The following is a 10,726-nucleotide window of genomic DNA, read 5'->3' as shown; positions in this document are numbered from 1 at the left end:
CGGACTCGATGATCTATTGAGGTCCCTTCTGACCCTAACATCTATGAATCTATGAATCTATGAATAGATTAATGAATTGGTGTTCCCAGGCTCATTTTTAAGGTGTTTTTAAATTTCTCTTTAACATAAGAATGAGAAATTTACAAAACAATGAAGTGAATTTTCCCACAAAAATTCTTGCCTCCTATTCCCTGGACTATCATGGCTACAACATCACTTCAAAATTAGCTTTAATATGTTGAGACTACTCATAGTGGTCAGCTTTGTTCTAAAAAAGGTATACCAAAAAAAAGAAATGGAATCCAAAGCAGAGCCTGAATAGCCTCTTTTGTTCTTGCATCTTTAATTTAGGTTAAATGTAACTGGACTACCAACTAGGATTTTTAGTCTTAACGGTAAAGGACAGAAGTTACATATACACTGGTTTAAACCTGTAACAGAAGTTCAGTGAACATAAACCAGTTTCAAATTGGCTGAAACTGGCTTAAGATAAACCTGTCTGAATGTAGTATCAGACTTAACTGATTTGGGTCAAACTGATTTATGAAACTTCTATCCCAGACCCCTTCCTAGTTCAAGTAAAATCACAGTCCCCCAGCATGCTTTCCAGCCCTGGCCTGGGTTGGGCTAGACTGTCTGCTCCAGCAGGGAAAGGTTGGGGGGCGGGGAGGGGAGGAGGAGGCAGGGACTACCCCCTCCCCCCAACCCAGCAAACTCTGACTGCGGGGTTTGGGGCTGGTGGGGGGGGTTTAAAGTTCCCTTCCTCCTAATAATGAGCTGCCCTGCCCTGCTAAAAACTTGCAGCTAGCTGCGACTGTGGACTACAAATCCCAGAGGCATCTGGAAGTAGAAAGAGAAAGTGATGAGCAACCCTGCTGAGTACTGCTGCTGTAATTCTGGACTGCAAGTCCCAGAGACCTTGGGGGCAGCAGGAAGAGAAAGCAAATACACAGCCTATGCTGGCTACATGCTGGAGAGCCATGCTGTAGTGCCCCCTGGCTTCTGGCCTGAGCCACTGCAGGTATGTGGCTGCACTTCCTGAATCAAAAGTGAATGTCTGTCCAGTTGTTTCTCAGTTTAATCTCTGCAGTTTAGACTAACGTGCAAAGACTGAATCAATTCAGCCTTGGGCTTTTTGACTGTCTGTACTTAGCCAAAATGTATATTTTGGCTAGGATGATTTACAGCTAGCACCAAGAATGTCCATACTATTTTTTTGTAGCTGAAGAATACATTTCATAGGCTTTGGATCCTGAATCTTCAAAATCTCAAGAACTACAAGGGACTATGGGAGTATTTATTTGTACCATCACCTTCTGCCATGATTTTTGTAAATATTTGTAATTATAAAATAGTAAACATATTTTGTAAAAAATGGCTGGATTTTGTTATAATGGACACAATATACTTTGCTGCTGCAGCAATCATCTATCAGGACTTAAATTGGATAAAATTCAGTTTGGAAAACATGGAACTGAAGAAATTGCAAAAAAGTCTATTTTATTTAGTGAATGCTGTACCCAAATTTTCTAAGTATGGGAAAATTCCACATAAACCTGTATGAAGCTTTGTTCAAATCTGACTGTTGATACATTTATCATAGGAATCAAAGTCACAGGAATAGGAATACCTCCCTCCCCCTTTAGTCTTGGTATGTATGTTTATTATAATAATGTTTAAGAATCCCAAGTGAGGCTTTATAATGCTGAGTTCCCTGCATACACAAAACAAGACACAGGTCCAGCTTTGAAGAAACCACAAAGTAAGGTCTTGAGTTTACAAAGACTTTACAACCTATGAGTAGTCTTCCTGTTAGGCTCTTTGCAGGCGCTGCAGTAGAACTGCACAAAACTAGTAGTAATAGCTTTAAAATGAAATAAGTAAATATTACCTAGCCTGACTTTATATTAGAAACTAACATCAGTGAAGTATTTCCACTGATACTGGCATTGCCTTAGATATCTCCAACTTCCTGTGCTTCTCGTTAGCCAACCTTACCACTTCAAAACCATGATTTTTCTTATGTTGGAGCAAAGCTGACCTCTCTAGGACGCAAAGGATCCAATACTTGGAAACAGGCTATTAAGTGTAGAATGAATGCTTTTGAGGACAGAAAAGCCCAACATTGAACAGAAAGAAACCTCAGGAAGAACCCTGTGCCACATTCAGGACTGTTAGATATGAACTTTACATGTGACAAGTACAGAAGGGACTGCCACTCAAGAATTGGACTCCATAGCCACACTTTCAGATTTTTAATGAGCTGATGCTTGACTTGATGCAAATCTATTGTCGCATGAGGCAGACAGATGCCTATTGCCTATTGTAGACCCAACTACTGTAAAGATCTTAGATTACCATACTCAGCTGACTCAAATTTTAATTTCACAGATCAAACCAACATCCAGATGCTAATGCTGTATTTAACCATGCATTTAGATTTTTCTCCTTAAGACTATGAAAGCAAAACTATACATATGTGAAATCTTTTTCCTTAGTGACTGACAGCTACCCTCCAGAGTTTCCAAGAGCTTTTCCCATCAGTATTTCTATCACAATTACTTTCCACGCTCCCTGCCCCCTGCCCTTTTTTTGGTTAAGGGACTCAATCTAAGTATCCACACTATTTTCTTTTGTAACAATTCCTCAGATTTGGGAACACTTCGATGAATAAAGGTGTTTTAGTATTAAATAGCATGGAAAAGGCAGCAGCAACACTATATTTTGGAAGTTCTGTTTTCTCCAGAATTCTCATTTCCTTAAAACAAAAGAAATACCACCAAGATTTTTTTTTATTGCTGAGCAATAGAATACTCAATCCAGTATAAACAAACACAATGATCTTGGCTGACTGTGTAGGAGAAAAACAACATGAGAGAAAGTTCATTTTAATTAAAATATATTTTTCCCATGGCAAAATTTGATCACAATTGAAAAATCTACAATTACTAGAAGTGCAGTCAAACAAAAACACACACAAAATTGGTCCCTGCATTTCACAAATAGGTAACTGAAGCAATGAGACCATCATTTTAGAACTTACTTGACTTTTTACTTAACACAAAAATGGACATGTAGGCTGCATCCAGACAAGAGTGGACGCATTGTATGTGGTGCCACAGATGGGTCTGCAGCGCCACTCTGCATATGCAGGCGTTCTCTGCACTATTACCTTGTAGTGCCGGGGGGGAGCGGGGGTTGACCCTGACCCTGGGAGATCCAACAATGAAACAAATTCTGTTCTTAATATAAAATATATTTTTTCATAATAAATGAAGGATGAAGAACACATGATTATATTTGCAAAGACAGCCATCTAGTTGGTTTTCACAATAGCTTTAGTGACTGTCCTTTTTTCCCATCTAATGTCAGCCAAAACCATCAATATTAATGAAAGGAAGACCAGATACAGTTTCACCTCTGAGTGTAGATCTTGACTGGGATTTGGAGTTTCCAAATTTCCAGAAGGGATAGCTTGTAAGTGTAGCCAAATTTTCTTTCAAAATTTTAAAAACAAATGAACTACCAATTCTCCAAGGACAAAAATAATGAGGATTAGGTTTTGCAGACTTGGAAATAAAACATACATTAATTGCTAGCCGTTCCATTCTGCCAAAAGAGAGAGCGCAGAATAAATCATCAATATGTGTGTGTGTGTGTGTGTGAGTGTATAAAAAAGATATATATATAAATTATATACATTATACACACACACACACACATATAATTAAAGAAAAAAATAATCACAAACAGAAAGGGTCAGGTGCATAAGTGTATTCATGGTGTCTGGAGCACCATTAATAGCATAATGTAGTCTTAAAGTCATTTTGATCACCCTGATGGAAATATGATCCTTCAAGTAGCAAGTACCCTTTGTAGATAAAGAAAGAGGGCAGGGTCAGGATGTTCCAGAGTTCTCCATCGTATTTTTGATCTGCGGCTGTTATGCACACAGGACTAGAAAGGACTTCTTGGGCGCGTCCAGATGTGTATAGACGTTTGGTTCCCTAGGGACAAGTAGCAGTGGCACAAGGTGTGCCGCTGCTACTTCTCCCCAGGGAACACCTGTGCCACATGCATTTTAGCGAATAGCAAGTTACCCCAGGTGGGATAGGAGAGGCTGGGGCCAGCACTGGGTTGGCCCCAGCAGCCTTACCTGAGGTCCTGGGGGCCTCCCAGGGCTTTAGCCATGGTGATTCTGCCACGTGGAGCCTGGCCAGCAGCCACAGCATGGCTCCAGGCGGCCCGACTCCACTTTTCAGCAGCACATGCCATTTTTTTCCCCACTTTATTTTTTGACCACTGGATATCCATGGGTCAAAAAACCCCACAGAAAAACAACCTGGCACAGCGCGTGCTCAGGCTGCATGTCCTTGCAGTGCAGAGAACACCGGACTGTGCAGCATGGGGCACTGCAAATGTGTTTGCAGCACCACATACCACACAACCACGCTCATCAGGACATGCTCCTTGGGTCACTGCATTTGATCCCCTGCTATTGCATGCCATTTAGTCCCTTAAACTGCTGCAGTAATGCCAACCCTACTTGTTCAAAAATCATCAATCAGGGGCTCAAGAAGCATTATACTGGCTTAAAAGTAATGAGATTAATATCAGAAAGAAATAAAAGCTCCAAATTGTTTTATACTTTATTAAAAACTTCTGAGTCTTCTTGAGAAATGCTTTCAAACTTTTCTCCACAACCATGAAGGCTAGAAACTTAGTTTTTCAAAGTTGTTTTCCTCAGTACAGTTGATATTTTCCTGTATTCAAGATGATACCAAGAGTTTTTTTTAAGGAAAAACATGAAATACTTGCAATTAAAAGGCAGGATCCAGATGTTGTTGCCTTTGGGTGCATCTGCACATGTGCTTTACTGAGGAGTTGTTTAATTAGCTCTGCAGTAAAGCAGAGTCTACACATGTGCCACTATTAGGCATAGTAAATTAATCAACTCTGCCACCACTATCCTATGGCAGACAAATTACACGCACTGAAAGGCATATGTAGACAGCTGAGGCATGAGGATGCTAAAGTGTAGGGGCTGCCTGTCACCTAGCACCACTTTAGCAGCCTCATGGCCCAGGCAGCCCCAACACAGCCACCTGGGTCCCCTGCCTGCTTAGGGATGCTCTGCCCCGGCTCCTAGTGCTGCAGTCCCAGGCTCATGTGTAAACACTGCACCCAGAAGCAGCTGACTCTAGTGCAAACTGCACTGGAGTTTATTTCATCACCTTAAAATAGTATGTATAGATGTGCCATGTAGGCATGTCTACACATGCTATTACAGTGCCTGAGTAAACTACAGAGCTTATTGTTCTTGAGTTTATTTCTCACCAGGTGTGCTGTTCGAACGTACACCCAGGAGCAATTAACTCTGGAGCAATAAGCTCCACAGTTTATTCATGCACACCACATGGAGCCAGGGCAGAGCAGTCCCAGCTGGCAGGGGGTCCTGGGGGTCAGAGTGCCAGCCCAGGCTGCTCCCCGCCAGTGCAATGTGCTGCAGGGTGGCTAGCTGGGGCACAAGGGAGATTCAGTGCGGAGCTAGCTGGCAAGCACTGAAGCACCCTCATGCCTCAGCCAGCCCCTCCAGTATCTACACATGTGCTGCTGCATTTTTTTACTATTTTTTTTAATTAGTTTACTCTAGCCTAACAGGGGTACATGTGTAGATACCAAGAAATTTACTGAACAGCTCATTAGTAAATGTCTCATGTAGACACACCCTCTATAAGATTAGCCTTCAGTGTTCTAACGAGGTAAAAGAACACTTCCCTGCAGCTGGACCAGTAAGAGCAAAGCTCAGCTTTACACTGTATTTCCACCTTCCCTGCAGCATGTGTCCATGTCAAACACATCCCAGGTTCAGGTTATATAAATCAAAAAGAGCTCTGGTGAAATTTTAAGAAAGTCCAATCTCTTTTCAAAACATTTGAATAAAATAAATATATTGTCCACTCCATGTCTTTTTAAATGCATACTTCCAGAGGCCTCATTCTAGTCTCTATTGGTTTCTTCTCTAATGGAAACCAATAGTATCTCCCTAGAGTTATCTGAGCTACACATGAAAAACCTGGTGTGAATGAAACGGGATCCAACCCTTGTAAGGATAAAATTACAAACTAAATAACTATTAGAATTTTTTTAAAAATGGCACAGAACATTGTAGCTTCTACAATAGTATGCAGAAAAAATACTCTTATTAAGGTTCAACTCTTATAATCCTTTCCATGAACAGGTCCCTTCTTTTTCTCACAAGTTACACCTAAGGAACTCTACTGATGTCAGTTGAGTTTCTCTAGTTTTACACCATCTTAGCTGAGAACATCATCTGGCCAAATAGATATTTAAAAAACAAAAGAGCTGAAAGACCAAGTCCTAAAATTTAACCTCCAACACAGCTATTAATTGTGCAAAAACATTTTCAAAATGCCTACAATGCTGGCATCGTTTTACTTGCACATGTTGCAAAGGTACAAATGACAACAGAGATCAACACAGAAAAACATGTTTTCTTGAGAAACATAAAGGCTACAGAGAATACTGATTTTCAGAGGTGTAACTGGATGCTTGAGAGCCCTGGACAGCAGCCACACAGTGTCAGTGGCTGTGGCTCTGGCAGAGCAGCTGCTGCTACTACTCTTGCACCCATTCTTCCCCTCAATAAGTACCCTACTGCTCGTTTTTACAGAGAAGCTCACAGCTTTTCTTTATAAAAACTGAAAAAGCAACAGATCTTACTTCAATGAACACCTGGGAAACAAACTAGGTATACTCCTTATCTTTTCCCAATGAAATGATTAGGCAAGTTTCCCATTGCTTTATGTGCACTGACCTATGATTCTAAAGCATACCATCATCTGCAGTGTCCTCCCCAGGCAAGAAAGTTAATCTATGAATACCCATTTTAGACTGCAGTATACTTCTCAGGCATCCAGTTGCATCATGGGCAAGCACGTAGGCAGATGGGTCAAGACATTACCTCCTTTTACTTATAGAAAGGGAGCATTTGATACAGCCTCTCCCCCTCCCCAAGTTCCAGGGCAGCAATCCAAGTAGTCCTAAAAAAGACTGACTTTACTCCACCTTTATTGCCTGCATGACCATACTAGAGTTTAGCACAAGCTAATTTTAAAGCAGTAAGAGTAGTCTTAGTACATGGAATGAGATCTCATGATGTTCTGTGATAGAATGCAACTCATTAAAAGAGGATGCAGAATTAATTATGTTCTGTATTAGCATACTATTTCATTGTCACAGTAGTTTTGGATATGTGTGGTAGATGCATAGTTAGACAGACAAATACCAGTTATGTCAACTGATCCAAAATTTAAATAGATTTGTGCATACGCTCTTGGTACTTATTTTAAGTAGCAAAGCTGGCCATCCTTGACCTGAAGAGACTACATCATTCAAAAATATCATAGCCAACCTTGCCAAAAAAATACAAGTTTAGAATTCTCTTTTGGAAAACTTATTTGCCTGCATTGTACAGCCAAATCCTGTAGTCTTCATACTCAGCTTTCAATGGGAGATTTTCCTGGTCGATTTCAATGAGAGTAAGGCACCTAAATCCATGTGAGGCCCAGGACCTCCCTCCTTATTGCTCTGTATCAACCAAGAGTTTTGCTGGCTTTTGAAAGGTTGAGTTTACAGGACTCAACCTTAAATTAGGAGTACTCAGTAGTTATGGCAACATGTTTAACATTAGTTCATTAATGTAAAGCTTATTACTATTTGTTTGCGAAAGAGATTTTTGTTTCTGTTTATCCTGACTGACTCCCAGTCACTCAAATGTCTACTCCAGTCTATGGAAATGGCTCTATGTGGCCTCAGACATTCTAAACTTTCAAAACCAAAATGAGGGTATCTTAAAGGCTAACCTGCAACATTTTACAGGGGTCAGGATTCATCATGAACATTGTATATGGGTCAATTCTGTCAACAACTCTTTGCTTGGAAATATTTGTAGGGATAAACTAGCAGATGAGGAAGTCAGCTGATTACAGAAGAGAGGTGAAATATCTTGCTATATATCTACTCACAGTATTATCTTAATTATACCAGTCACAGAAACATTTTGATCAATCAAAAGTCTTCAAATTCATTTAAAAGGTATTTTAAGAGACAGTTCATAAAAACCACTGGTTGATCTTGGTCATTTCATTCTCTGAAATGATTTTCAAATATACCATGTTGGAATCAGATCTGAAAAAAAGGCTGCTGACCACGGGGGTTTCTGGATTGCAATTTTAGGCTTGGGTGCCTCAACCCTGAGGTACCTCAACTTGTTAGATGTTTTCCTTTCTTAATAACATTTTCCTTGTGTGTCTGAAATTCTGCCTTCTGTAATTATCAGGGCTATTCTAGCTTGAGCAAAAAGGCATCTACCTCCTGCCTAAGCCCAACTGGCATCCAGAAACCAGACAAAGTGGTGCATAAATCCTCAGAGGAGCCAAATCAATTTGGTTTACTCAGAACACATGTACATCACAAAAGATTGGTCCCTTTTGTTTACTAATTGTGGGGGTGGCTTTTTATCTATTTATCTATTGTATCACTCTCCCACAAAATGAGCAACCTGGATTCAATTTTCTCCTCAGCTTGAGAGGATCCAAACCCACATCCCCTTACACTCCCAGGAGAGTGCCCTATCAGTCAGTGGAGGAACAACCAACTGCTGAAGCTGGGCCACTATGCAGCAAGAATTCAAGATTCATTATATCATAAGGAAAATAAGCCAGAAGAAGACTGAGTCAGTTTCTTAGTGGATGGGGCAGTTGTGCTTCTGGTACCTGCTCCCAGGATGCTTTATGCATTTTATAAAATAAAAAATATTCAGCACATATTCTAACCATAAGATTACATAAAATGGTAGACACCTGTACTATCACTACCTTTTTCCGCCATTGACTGCATTTTAAAAAGAAACAGCAAACCCTGCTCACTTCTTCCAAAGAAGTATAACTGACTACTCTCAGAAAAGAATTTAGACTCCAGATCCCAAGTGAATGGAACCGTTTACTTGCAGCCTTTATTCAGGTATCTAAGCCCTGGAGAGGGATGGGATTTCAGACACATCCCTTTGCTTCACATGTCATAATAGCTAATTCTGGGCAGCTTTCTTCTCAATGTACATATTTTTTTCTTACTCTTCTGGGTACTAAACTTTCCACATGCACTGTGCAGAAACCTATGTACTTACCTCTGGGTTTTGGATTCCACTAGTGAGGTCAGGAGTCTAAAAGTCAGCTGTTGCAGTGCCTAACTTGAAGTGCTTAAATGCTTTACTGAATCTGGCTCTTTGTTGGGAGGAAAAAAATGGACAGGGGCAGGAAAAAAAAAAAAGCAAAGACTTTTATATGGGAAAAGGGGATGAAATTGAAGGACTGAGTAGTGTCTGAAAATTAAATCAAAATCAGAGTTGTAAATGATGCCTCAGCAGAGCAGGACCTTTTTAGTTATTTAGAAAATGTGACTATCTCCTTAACCATTTAGATGAAGATAGAGAAAAGATAAATTCCAAAGCTAGTAAATCAAGAGAGGAAACTTCTGTACTGTATTTTAAGAGGAAACTTACTGTACTGTGACTGGAAACCTGAAAAGGTCACAACAGCATCAGGAAAAGCAAATGAACATTCATTACATTCCCATTTGTTATTTACTGAGCGTCTTGGTTGTATGCTACATACCCCTGCCAGGAGGTGGCATTACTCCATATTGTGATTATCTTCAAAGCAGAAGGCAGCAACAGGTTGAAGTATTCAGTTAAGACTTTGTTAGTTTAATAGAAAAAGGCTGCCCTGTTGCTCCCTGTCTGATCTGACTGGAACAAACAACCCCCTGCAATACACTAAACTGTTACGAGCAAAACAGAGGCTCAGGAACCATAGAAGGCCCTCAGACAACAAACACTGTAACATGGAACCCATACATTAAACAAGGGATGCACTTTACCATACTTGATTCAGAAAAATGATGAAAAAAAATTACTCTTGCTTAAACTGTGCCGCATAGGACAAAAAAAGCAATGGGCACATTGAAAAAACAAGTATAACCTAGAGTAAGCCGAGTCTTTCAAGGCAATCTTTATAGCAGCCCTCCTCAGCTAGGATTTACAGTTGGCTTTTGAGGACCTGTATTGATAGGGTTGCTACGCTGACACAGCAGGGCACTGATGTACTTCCTGAATCCAGCTATCAATGTCCAGAAATAAAAATACAAGGCACTTCTTGAATGCCTTCTAAACTGAAGATAATATGCTAAATCCCAAAGGCTCTACAGTCAAAGACCTGTATCACACACAGTAAAACTGTATGATACAGAGGGCATCTGCTGGTAAGAATACATCTACTCAAATACAGGTTAAAAGATGTTCCATAGCTCTTTTCTAGACTGAGTACATTCATTCATCTGACTATAACTGATGAGACTTTATTCATTTGTACAATACCTACAGATAATTAGGATTTCAGACTGACCGAGTTCATGAAAATTTCTAGAAACATGTTGATTTTTACCTTCCTGGCTGGAAATGAAAAAAGACCAATGGTATCAGTTATTTAACTGTGGTAACTGCAATGGAGTTACAGCATTTCATTTCATAGTTTCATAGTTGTTAGGAGCTGGAAGGGACCTTACAGATCATCGGGTCCAGCCCCCCTTGCACTTGGGCAGGATGACCCCGGCAAAATGGGCATCAAGATGCTTTCTGAAGATTGCC

The sequence above is a fragment of the Alligator sinensis genome, unplaced genomic scaffold (genome assembly GCF_000455745.1).
Source record: "Alligator sinensis unplaced genomic scaffold, ASM45574v1 scaffold435_1, whole genome shotgun sequence".
In the NCBI taxonomy this organism is placed as follows: domain Eukaryota; kingdom Metazoa; phylum Chordata; order Crocodylia; family Alligatoridae; genus Alligator; species Alligator sinensis.
The sequence above is the reverse complement of the archived record's forward strand: the minus strand, read 5'-3'. Positions refer to the sequence as shown.